Consider the following 10,197-nt stretch of genomic DNA (forward strand, 5'->3'; position numbering starts at 1 on the left):
GCCCTGCCGGCGGCAGGGCGGGCGGGCGGAGCCGAGGGCCGGGCGCTGCCCGCCGGTCCCGCCGAGCCCCGGCCGCGGCGGCTGCTCGCCCCCCCCCCTGGCGGCAGCCCCGCCTCCTCACCCCCGCCCCGCCCCGCCCGCACCAAGCTAGGCTGCGCCGTGCAAACAGATGATGTCATGCTCTAGAGCCGCGCGTGACCGCCGGGGCCCGCCCTCGCCGCCCATTGGCCGCCGCCCGTCGCCCGTCAGGGCAACGGCGCTTCCCGTTGGTCGGCGCATCCACCCCGCCACCGCCCCTTGGAAAATAATAAACAATCGAGTAAAATGCGGCGCGGGGAGGGGGCGCGAGGCGGGGGGAGGGGCGGCGGCGGGTGTCCCGGGTCCCGGTCGGGGTGGCCGGCGCCGTCCCGGTGCGGAGCGTGTGGGTGCCCCCCCCCGACCCCTCCCGCCGTGGCCTTGGGCGGGCTTGGCCGGGGCTGGTCCCGGGAGGCGGCGGCGGCGGCGGGCCGGGAGGGCTCGGCTGGGCGCCGGGCCGGGCGGGGCCTGCTGCGCGACGGGCTGCCGGCCTGGTCCGGGGTGAGCGCCGGTCGGCAGGCCCTGGCTGGCGTGAGGCTGGCAGGGGCGGGGGAGCGGCCGCTGGTGCGCGGTGTGGACGGGGCGGGGGTCTCTGGTACAGCCCCCTGCAAGCCCTGCCCGGGCCCCATCCCGTGAAGCTGCCCCGTCGTTCGGCCGGGCAGCGCGGGGAGGCTGCGGGCGGGCTTCGGGCGCTGGGAGAAAAGCCCTTCCTGAAGGTGCTGCGACACCCGCGCTAAAAACCGCCTTCAGCCAGAAGCTGCAGCCGCACCGAGGACCAAGCGAGGCGGTCTCTCCGTTTCCCCCCCGTTCCCCTTCTCCCAAAGCTACGTCGGAGCCCACCTCTGGAGGGGACTCGCAGGCCTTGCGTGAGGCAGCGTGAGGGAAAGGGACCCGGTGCGTGTCTGGCGGCAGGGTCCCGGGTGCCGAGTGCCTGGAGGTAGGGCCCTGATGGGGAGACCTGAAAGCTACACCTCTGGAACCGTGGCGGTGTTGGTTGGCCAAAAACATCCCCGAGGCGGCCGTCCTGTCTGCGCGGTGCTGTGCGGAGAGATGCAGCCTCGGTCCTTGCTTCGTTGTAGAGGCGCTTGCGCACCGCGGCCCTAAAATAACCACCCTTCGCGGTCCTGCTTCCCTCTACCTGCAAACGTAAGGCACGCTTGTATAGCAGAGGTTTTAATCGGGGATGGGGTGAAGAGAATGAGGGCTGCGGGGAAGGATTTCCCTTTGCTGAGGCTCACAGCCTGGCCTCTCCTTTTGAGAGCAGGTGCCGACCTACAGCCTATTTCTGTTCCCTCGAAGAATTAATTATTTTCTCCTGTATGTGGCCCCTGGAGGAAGAAGTCCAAGCACCTCCCTCCCCCTGTCATTCTGTATCTCCAGCGATCAGAGCGCTTCCTTAGGAGCTGGAGATGTGGCTCCTGGTCCTTTTCCCAGAACTTCGTGTTTTGTCCTCTGACAAACGTTCAATGTAAAGTACATGGAGCAGACTTGGAAAAGGGGACTGAAATCCAAGGCTGTTCCCCTCCCTTCCCCATGGCAATATTATTATTGCTAGGTCATGGCCTCTCCTTGAATCCTGAATCCCCACCCTTTCCCCCAGGCAGCAGTACGGGTTCAACAGGCTGGTTCAAAATGGAGTGTGTGTTAGGCTAGCATACCTCCCAGTAGATACTCTTCAGGCTAGCCTACCTCCCGGGTAAGACACTCTTCAGGAAGGTCGGGGGCAGCAGGGGGAGAAGCTGACCTTGGGTCTCCTGGTGTGGGGAGCACCTGCAAGGCACACAGAGGGAAGGAAGTGCCCCCCCTGGGGAGTTGAGAAAGGGTTCAAAGGGGCTGGTGAAGTGTTAAGCAAAAGCAGTCGGCAGCTCAGCACATGGTGGGGAAGTTGATGATAAGCATTTGCAGCTGGTTCTCTCTCTCTCCCACCCTGGAGGAACTGGGTGGCTGCTGACTCAGGAGCTGCATCAAGTCAGAGGAATGGGAAGGGGGTCACATTTCCTGAGTGCCCGAGACACGCTGCAGCGGGCGATGGGATAGCGACGGGCACCTCCTACCTGCTGTCCCGTCTTGGAAGAGCGATCACAGCAGCGTGCTGTAAGGAGCTGGAGCCCTCTGGTATGTGTCGGCTGTGCTCTGAGCAGGCTGCGCAGCCGGGGCCGAGGGTCTCGTCTTGCATGGAGATGTGTCTGAGCTCCAAATTCCAGTGCTGGGCCAGGGGGAAGAGAGGCACGGAGCTGCCCAGCGTGGTTCGTGCCACCTGGCAATGAGCTCTGGAGGCATGGGGTGGTTCTGGGTATGCGAAAGGCAGAATGTCCTGTATCTTGGGATGCTGACAACCTAAAAATAGGACTCCACAGCCTCTGGGATTAGGCATCGGTTGAGCAGGGGCTTTTGGGAGGGCAGTTCTTAACTTCAGTGCCTCAGTTCTGCCCTGGTCCTGCTTCTGGTATTAAAGGCCTTACATTCCTTGCAGCTTATGTGAATGTCACTTAAACATTCTCGGGGCATGCAATTATAGCTAACTGCCCTGCAAACTCCTCCTGGAATCTGAAAAGTTGAATTCTTCCATTCGTACGCACCCTCGCCTGCCTTGCAAAATCATTTCCTTCAGTCTAGCAAGCCGCTGTGTTAAAGGTGTGCATCTTAAGTCGTTCACTGCTGTTTTACCTCTGGAGAGCCAATGACAGTGAGAATGAGACCTGATTTTATTTTGTTAATTTTTTTTGGGGGGGGTACCATTTAAGTGAGCACACGTAATTGAATACACGCTGAGAACTGATCTGCTGAAGACGCTGCTGTTTCCAAATGCAGTAGCTACTCTCCAAAATAGGCATGTTAGGCTTAAAATGTATCTAGGTACAGGTATTATAAGCCTTGTTTTACCAGAATAGATTTTTTCCTTGGAAGTAAACAGGGAAAACTGGGGAGGAACTGTAGCTGAGGTCTGACAGATGTTCAAGTACGTGAAGCTTAGAGAGGAACGTATGCTATTCAGTTTGCTCACAGAGGCTTTGTGACCTGTGTCTTCGCAGTAATGATGACACAAGCTTTTTTGAATAAAAGGAGGAAATTAACTGCCTTGGCTAATTGTACCCTTGCTAGCTAGCTAACCAAGGACACCATTTGACTGTGAAAATTGTTGGTGCACCGAAATCTCTCAGCTGGGGAGAGTATCTGAAGTGAGAGTGTTCCCATATCTGTGGGTTAGAAGGGCTATTTAAAAATCTTCCTAATTGGAAAATTAAACACTATTGCTTTAAAACAGTGGTGCACTGCTTTGAAAAATTAAGACCATATGGAATCATTTATTACTTTTCAATATGTATTCAGTCTCTGGTGCAATTTTATGTACCCGCTAATGCATAAAGTCTTTTGGAGCAGGAATAAAGCACCACAAAGCATGATTTAATGCTATAGGGTCACCAAATCTGTTTCAGATTACTGGATGTTTCAATCTGCTGAAAAGAAGGGAACGTCCCTGAACCAACGAAACAATGACAGGGGGAGGGGGGCACCCATAAATCTGAAATGCTTTGGAAATGTAGTGCACATATCCACAAAAACTTTTAAAGGATTCAGTGGCAATTTCGTCAAGTAAGAGATGATACAGTTATGAAACAAATTATACCAAGTAACAGGAAAGTTAAAACAAAGTCAGTATTAATAGTACAATACTTGGTAGCAATTTAAGGCGTCTTAATGAATCATGTTTTCAAACTGTACAGGCCCACATAAGCATGTGACTGTAAGAGAAAATAAGAGCAAGTAATCCGGGAGTGCACAAAAGTGCTTTTGTTTATAGTTCTGCGATCACTGGAAGTGCCTATTCTTCTGCTTATTCACAAACACCTCTGGCTTTTTCTTCCAGAAATCCTATCCAAACATTTTTGTTCTGACTTCGTTAGAGGAGGACTTTGTGCTTTGGTTCTTTTCATATGACTTCTGTGAGGTTCAGTCTTACAGTGCCCTTCCTCTGGCAAGGGCCTGAGATGGGTCTGATGCCTTAGCTGCCTTTTTTTTTTTTTTTTTTTTTTTTTTTGCTGAGTGACAAGCTGTGGGGCAATCTTTGCACTCAGGGCCTGAGCATTTTCCTTTCGCTGGTTCAGCAGAGACCAACAAGAAGAGGCTGAGTCTGACAAGTTAACCATGCATAGTTCGTGCCACCTGGCAATGAGCTCTGCAGGCATGGGAGGCAATCTTTATGCCTTTATCATGAACCTGAGAGCAGTATAACCGTCTGGCTAGTTATAATTTAACAGAAACCCCATTTTTCATCTTGCTGTGGTGTTGTGCTTTCTTTTAAATGTCACCTGTAGAGTCTCCCAGTGAGTGGGAGTTCAGTTTTGATTTCTATTTCTTACAGATACTGACAAAAACTTTTTCATATGAACATGGTCCATTAGGTTACTGAAAAAGAGCCAGATTCTTTCTTAGAGGCTTAAGCAAGCTAAAAAGAATTTGCAGTAACTTTTACACGTCAATCAGACTATTTTGTCAGTATATATTTGTAATTTATAACCAGTAGATTGATTGACTGGTTCTTTTATTAAGGTTGAAATCCTACATTTTTAGAAGAGTTATTAAGCAAGTAAATTAATTTTCAGCTTTCCTGTAGCACTGAAGCTTGTTCATCACTGTTGTGCCTTCCATCATTCTTTAAACATTTGATAATCGGTAGTAGTGATTTCAAATAAGTTCAGATCTTTTTTTCGAAATAGAGTGTGTGTGCTTCTTCCGGATCAACACCTTAATGTGACCTCTCCCACCTGCTCAAATTATGGCATCAAAATAAAATTATTCATGCAAAATGAAGCCAGTTGAATGAATACATAATAAGGATTAAAACAAATACCATGAGAAGTAATTGCTGCCTTTGACTAACTTTTATCCAGATAGTATATTTTAGCCGTTGGAAAATCTTAAATAAAATCCTCTTTAAAGTCCTTTAAAACTTTCCTGAGAGTAGTTGTCAGTTTAGGTATGTATTCCGACTTTAACTTGTTAAGTATGACTGGTAAGACTATTACTTGCCCATAGATGGCAATAGCATTACACTGCTGAAGTAGCCCCCAGCCTGTGAAATGAGGCTGTGATGGTGGTAAATATTAACTTGGGGAATGGAAAGAAAAAATATCTCGGGTTTTTTTGTTTTTTGTTTTTTTGTTTTTTTTTTTTTTGTGGCTGCAGCAGTGGTGATTGGGGACTGTTCTACTTGCAGGAATGTTGGGACTAATCATGTGAGAAAAGATCCTGGAGTGATGAGGCAGCATATTTCCCATGTCTGAGGTCAGCTTCACAGAACAAATCCTGACCTTTAAAACAGCCTGAAAATGAGGAACGTGGCACCAGAGAGCAGAGCAGGAAACATGAAATGATGTAAGATATGTTTCTTCTGCATATGAAATACTTTTTTTTTTTTTTAAAGCTCCAGGTTTGTGATTCAGCATTTTCTGCCACTGACAGAATATAAGAAAGGGGACAATCCTGTGGAAAAAGAGAAAGTTCTTATAGTTTTAGTCAAAATCTAATAAAATAATTAGCCATCAGATATTTTTTGTTCCCTTCTGTTGAGTTGGGGGGGGAGACTATCTTTTCCCAAACTCACCCTTCCCTCAAGCTCCTGATCTGAGAACCCTGGAACTGTAGAAAAAGTGGTATCTAGGCTCAGCCTGGGCACCTCATCTACCTATAACAGGTGTGAAGTGCCACCAGCTTTGTTGGCATCGGATACCTGGGTGACTGCTGTTTCGACTCTGACAAGCGGCAGCAGGACAGGCCTGCCATGAGAAAACTTTGGGGTGCTGGTGCTGGGTGGATGTTTGATGCAGGGTGAGCAGCTCAGGGACCCCCCTAGGGCTAAAGCATCAGCCCAGGTGAGGTTGCCAGCCTGGATTTGATCCCAGCTGCATGGTGATGCAAGACCTCAGACACAAGACCTCCTCTCTGAGCTTATGCAAAAGTGCCTTTACTGCCTTTTCTTCCTTATTTCTTGCCTTTTCTTCCTGTGTTCTTTCTCTTGCTGAGACACACGAGGCTGCGCTGAGAGGCCTGATGCAGCTGCCGGAGGCTCTGCTGCAACGGACATCTTTCCTCTCCAGGGTCAGTGCCAGCCCTTAGACCGCCACTGGGCAGGAAAAGGATGCCCCAGCCTGTTGCTGCCCCTCTGGTCTGAAGCCCTGCTAACCTGTCAGGAAAGAGGGTTCAGAAGGAGAAAGCGAGGGAGTTGCTTCATCCTTCTCCCTCCTTGGAGGCTGGTTCTGTGTTAAGGCGGCATTTATCTCCCTTGGTAAAGGGGGTGGCGGTGGGGAGCACTCCCAGGTACTGGAGCTCAGCTGGGTCCATGGCGAGACTGCAGAATAGTCCCTGGGACAGCATTGGCCCAGGCTGCTAGCACTTTCCCAAACAATTCCTGGGCATAGATGTAAAAAGTCTGGCTGCAGCCACTCCACTTTGATAGGTAAGAAGAGTTTAATAGCCTGGACACGGCTGCTCTGTGTCCATTGGCTTGTTTATCCCTATGGATGTGGTCTGGGTGTGCCTGGGGCAATCTGTGCTCAGAGCGGTACCCTGCACAGGGGCAGCCTTGCTTTCCAATGTTGAATCACATCACGGTGAATGAGCAAGGGAGACAGCCTTGTCATGCTTTCTCTTTACCTGCTGAGATGGCAGCACCAGTGAAGGTGAGTGATGGCTGGTTTTTGGTTGCTCCAAATACCAGCCAGAAGGAAGCCAGCTTGCATCTGCCTAAGACTCTGAATAGTTTTGTTGGGTTTTTTTAAGAGTCCTAAGGGACAAGCAACTGGATATGAGCACATACCATATTCATGAGACTGGCACTGGGATGGCTTGTGTGTTTTAAATTGATGTTGAAAAATGGGTGGTGGAACATTAGAGCCACACAAAATGATTCAGAGCCTGGAGAAAATGCTTTGCAATGGGAGACGTGAAGCACTCGCTCTCTCTAGCTTATCAAAAAAGACTGAGCAGGGAATTGATTATGATGGTGAAGGAACTTCCTTGGGAGAAAAATATCAGGTACTGAAAGGCTCTTTAATCTAGTAAATTATGGGAATGTGTAGCAGCAAGCTGAAACCAGATAAATTCATATGAAAAACTGGGCACAAATTTATTGGAATGAAGGTGATTAATCAGTGTAACAAGCTGTCAGGGCAGTTGGCGCGTTTTCCAGATGTGTCCGAGCCAAGACAGGCATGTTTCTGATGGATGTGTGCTAACTACAGTTAAAAGCATGAGTGACACTGTAGTCAAGACTCAGGCAAGGTAAGCAGGTGAAGTTTGAAGGGCTGGGATATGCAAGAGGTCTGACTAACAGTTCCCAAAGGAGCCGTGAAGATCTAATGGTTCCCATCTGTCCTTAACCTCTGAGAGACTGAGAAAAACAGCACTTAGCAGAAAGCGGAAGGGAAGAATCAAAATGACAGCCCCGTTGCTGGCACACTAACACACCCTATGTTTCTGCAAGGACTGTATCTTTCACCTGCTTGGGGCTTTGCTAATGTATTCTCAACACCCATCGCAAGACCAATCTTTCTCCAGTCCACAAGTCCTCTGTACGGATTGGTGTCAGTGTCTTTCATCTTAGGAGAGCATGAGTAAAAATTTATGATGCTCAGCGGCTCATGTGGTAGCTTGGATAAGTAGCTTCCTTTTTGTTTGTTGTTATTTCATCTTCTTGAGCTTTGGACTCACCTGTTCTCCATGCCTCCTAGTTTCCCTCATACCCATTTCCTTATATTGCCTTTGCCGCTGGGCTCGGTGCACTGTGTTGCATTGAGATTTGTGGTGCAGTAGGTCTTGGAGGCTGCTTCTTACTCAGTCTGGCACCATTTGTTCCTTATAATTTGACAAAATGAACCCTGTCTTTCTTGCACAGATTTCACACGGGATGGGTATGACAGTGATGTGCTGCATAGATAAGAGCTTGTCAGGAACTTTTTGATAAAGTGGCTTTCATCCAGAAGTATAAATTTATAGATGCTGTAGCTATTGACAGGAACGCACTAAGGTATCTTTGCAAAATACCTGCAATCTGTATCTAGAAAAGTGCTCTAATCTCCTTTTAAAAACAAGACTTCTCTCCTGGAAAACCAGTTAGTGGTGGAAATCAAGAATCTCCCAATCCCTGTTGCCTTTTCTGGGGTCCCAGTGCTTTCCTGCTTCCTCCCCCTCTGCTTGGGATGATGCAAGAATTTTATTCTCTCAAGCCTTAAATCAAGTCTGCTGGCTTCTCCTTGCTCCAGAGGATAATTTTGTACAAAGTCAGAGCTGAAACAAGGCAAATGAAAGGGTGGAGCTGTCATCCAGTTGTCATCAATACCCACAAGCCATTAACCTGGTGCATCAACTCTCTGGAACTTGGGAAGTTAGAGGCAGAGCAGGGGTTTGAACTGAGATCTCCAAATAGTGAGAGTCCTGAACTTATTTTTATGTGGAAAAAAAAAAAACCTTTTTAAGAATAAGAAATGTTTTTAAATTTTTTTTTTTTTTTTTTTTTTTAGGAAATGCAAGCAGTCAAGCAGTTTTCCAGAGGCCCACATGCCTCTGGAAAGCAGTAGAAGTATCTGCATGAGCAAAGAGCTCCAGCGCAGCAAGGTACAGAGGATGTAAGAATAAGGCTGTGGCTGGAGAGATGGAAATGGCTTCGTCGGGGCACCAGGTGAAGTCCTGCAGTGGCTATTCTTATTTGCAAAGACTGCAGCTGAAAACAGACCCAGGCAGGAGCTGATCCACACTGTTCTGAGCCTTTGGGGAACATTCAGTTTTGGAACTGAAGGACCCATGTTTTAGGCTAAACTGAACCCATGAGTCTAAAACTTCTTCAAAACTCTGGGGAGATGTTGCTTTTGACCTCACTCTGCAGCATGGATCCATTTGCTTCATCACTAGTCAGATGAAGCTTATTCTCAGTGTCAGAAGAAGATCTACCTCTGCTCTCTGGCTCAGATTAGTTTACTGTTGCTCCCCCAGTTTATCAGCTTTTATATGCATATCCTGCTGCTAAATGTGTGTAAAATAAGTGGCTAGTCCTTTTACTCTCTTTCCTTTCAGCTTGTTGATCGCAGGATTCAGTCATATGCATAGTAATGTGTAATTGAAGCATGGTGGCTTTACCCAGCTGGCTTAGATCTCACCTCTAAGCCTGTATGCAAAAAGACCTACCTATTCTGTGCAGTGTGGGAAGCCCTCCAGGGCCCAGAATGTGAGAAGTAATCAATTCTTGTAGAAACATTTCTGCGATACTGTGGAATCCAGCCGAGAGACATGATGAAAGTGGAAACTGTTTTCTAGGACATCCAGTTTCATTTAATTTTGTCATGCCCATAGAACTTTTCAGCAAATGTCCGTATCCTTCTGTGTGTTGATTGTGTCCTGCATCCTTTTGTGATTTGGTTACCCTGGCAATCCAGCTAATTTTCCAGAAAAGTCAGCTCCATCAAAGTTCATTGACTTGTTACATTAATGGCCTGCTTGCTCCTTCAGTAGACTTTAGCATCCATTGATTGCAAGTTCTTTCATGGGCTTGGACCCTTATGAGAAGAGATCTGCAGAGAGGGTTATGCCCTGGCATGCTTGATTGGAGCTGATTTTTTTTTTTTCCCCTTGTCTCTTCTTCACTGTAGCTAGACTGATCCTCTTTCTTGTTTCTTAAAACACTGGGGTAATTTTTCTACCTGTCACCAGACCTCTGTTCCAGCACGTTGTCTATAGGAGTGAAGTTTTCCAGTAAAAGTCTCTTCTTATGTGCGCCTCCCTTCAACATGTTTGTACAATAGTTTCACTTGAAAAAGTCTCAATCGTTTCTGCCTCTAGGCAAACCACAGAGGTACCAATGCATAACAAGTTTGTCTATTATTTTCCATTTGAATTTAGCATTTTTTAGAGCTTGAGGATTAAGAGATACAGCCTAAAAGGTACTTAAATATGCAACAACATTGAGCATTCAAATGCTTGGCTCACTGAATGCCATGTGGGGTGCTTGCAGTCTATATGAGGAGAGTTTGGTGCCTCAAAAGAACAGAAGCTGACTGCACAAGGAGCTGCTTGCACCAGCCGGCAGAGGATATGAGCCTGGAAGGGGAAGTCACATGGGGAAGCCCAAGC

The 10,197-nt window shown here is 48.1% G+C and overlaps 1 long non-coding RNA gene across 2 annotated transcripts; it reads left to right on the plus strand.

Moving 5' to 3' along the window:
• Positions 1-473: 473 nt before the first annotated feature.
• Positions 474-9,836, plus strand: LOC115338606. 2 transcript variants are annotated; one of them, XR_003922451.2, is made up of 3 exons: positions 474-2,190; positions 5,294-5,451; positions 8,595-9,836. It is a non-coding gene; the product is annotated as an uncharacterized LOC115338606 (long non-coding RNA). The 2 variants fall into 2 exon arrangements; XR_005931955.1 differs by lacking the exon at positions 8,595-9,836 and adding an exon at positions 6,100-6,972.
• Positions 9,837-10,197: the final 361 nt, after the last annotated feature.

This window comes from Aquila chrysaetos, chromosome 2 (assembly GCF_900496995.4).
Source record: "Aquila chrysaetos chrysaetos chromosome 2, bAquChr1.4, whole genome shotgun sequence".
NCBI classification, from domain to species: domain Eukaryota; kingdom Metazoa; phylum Chordata; class Aves; order Accipitriformes; family Accipitridae; genus Aquila; species Aquila chrysaetos.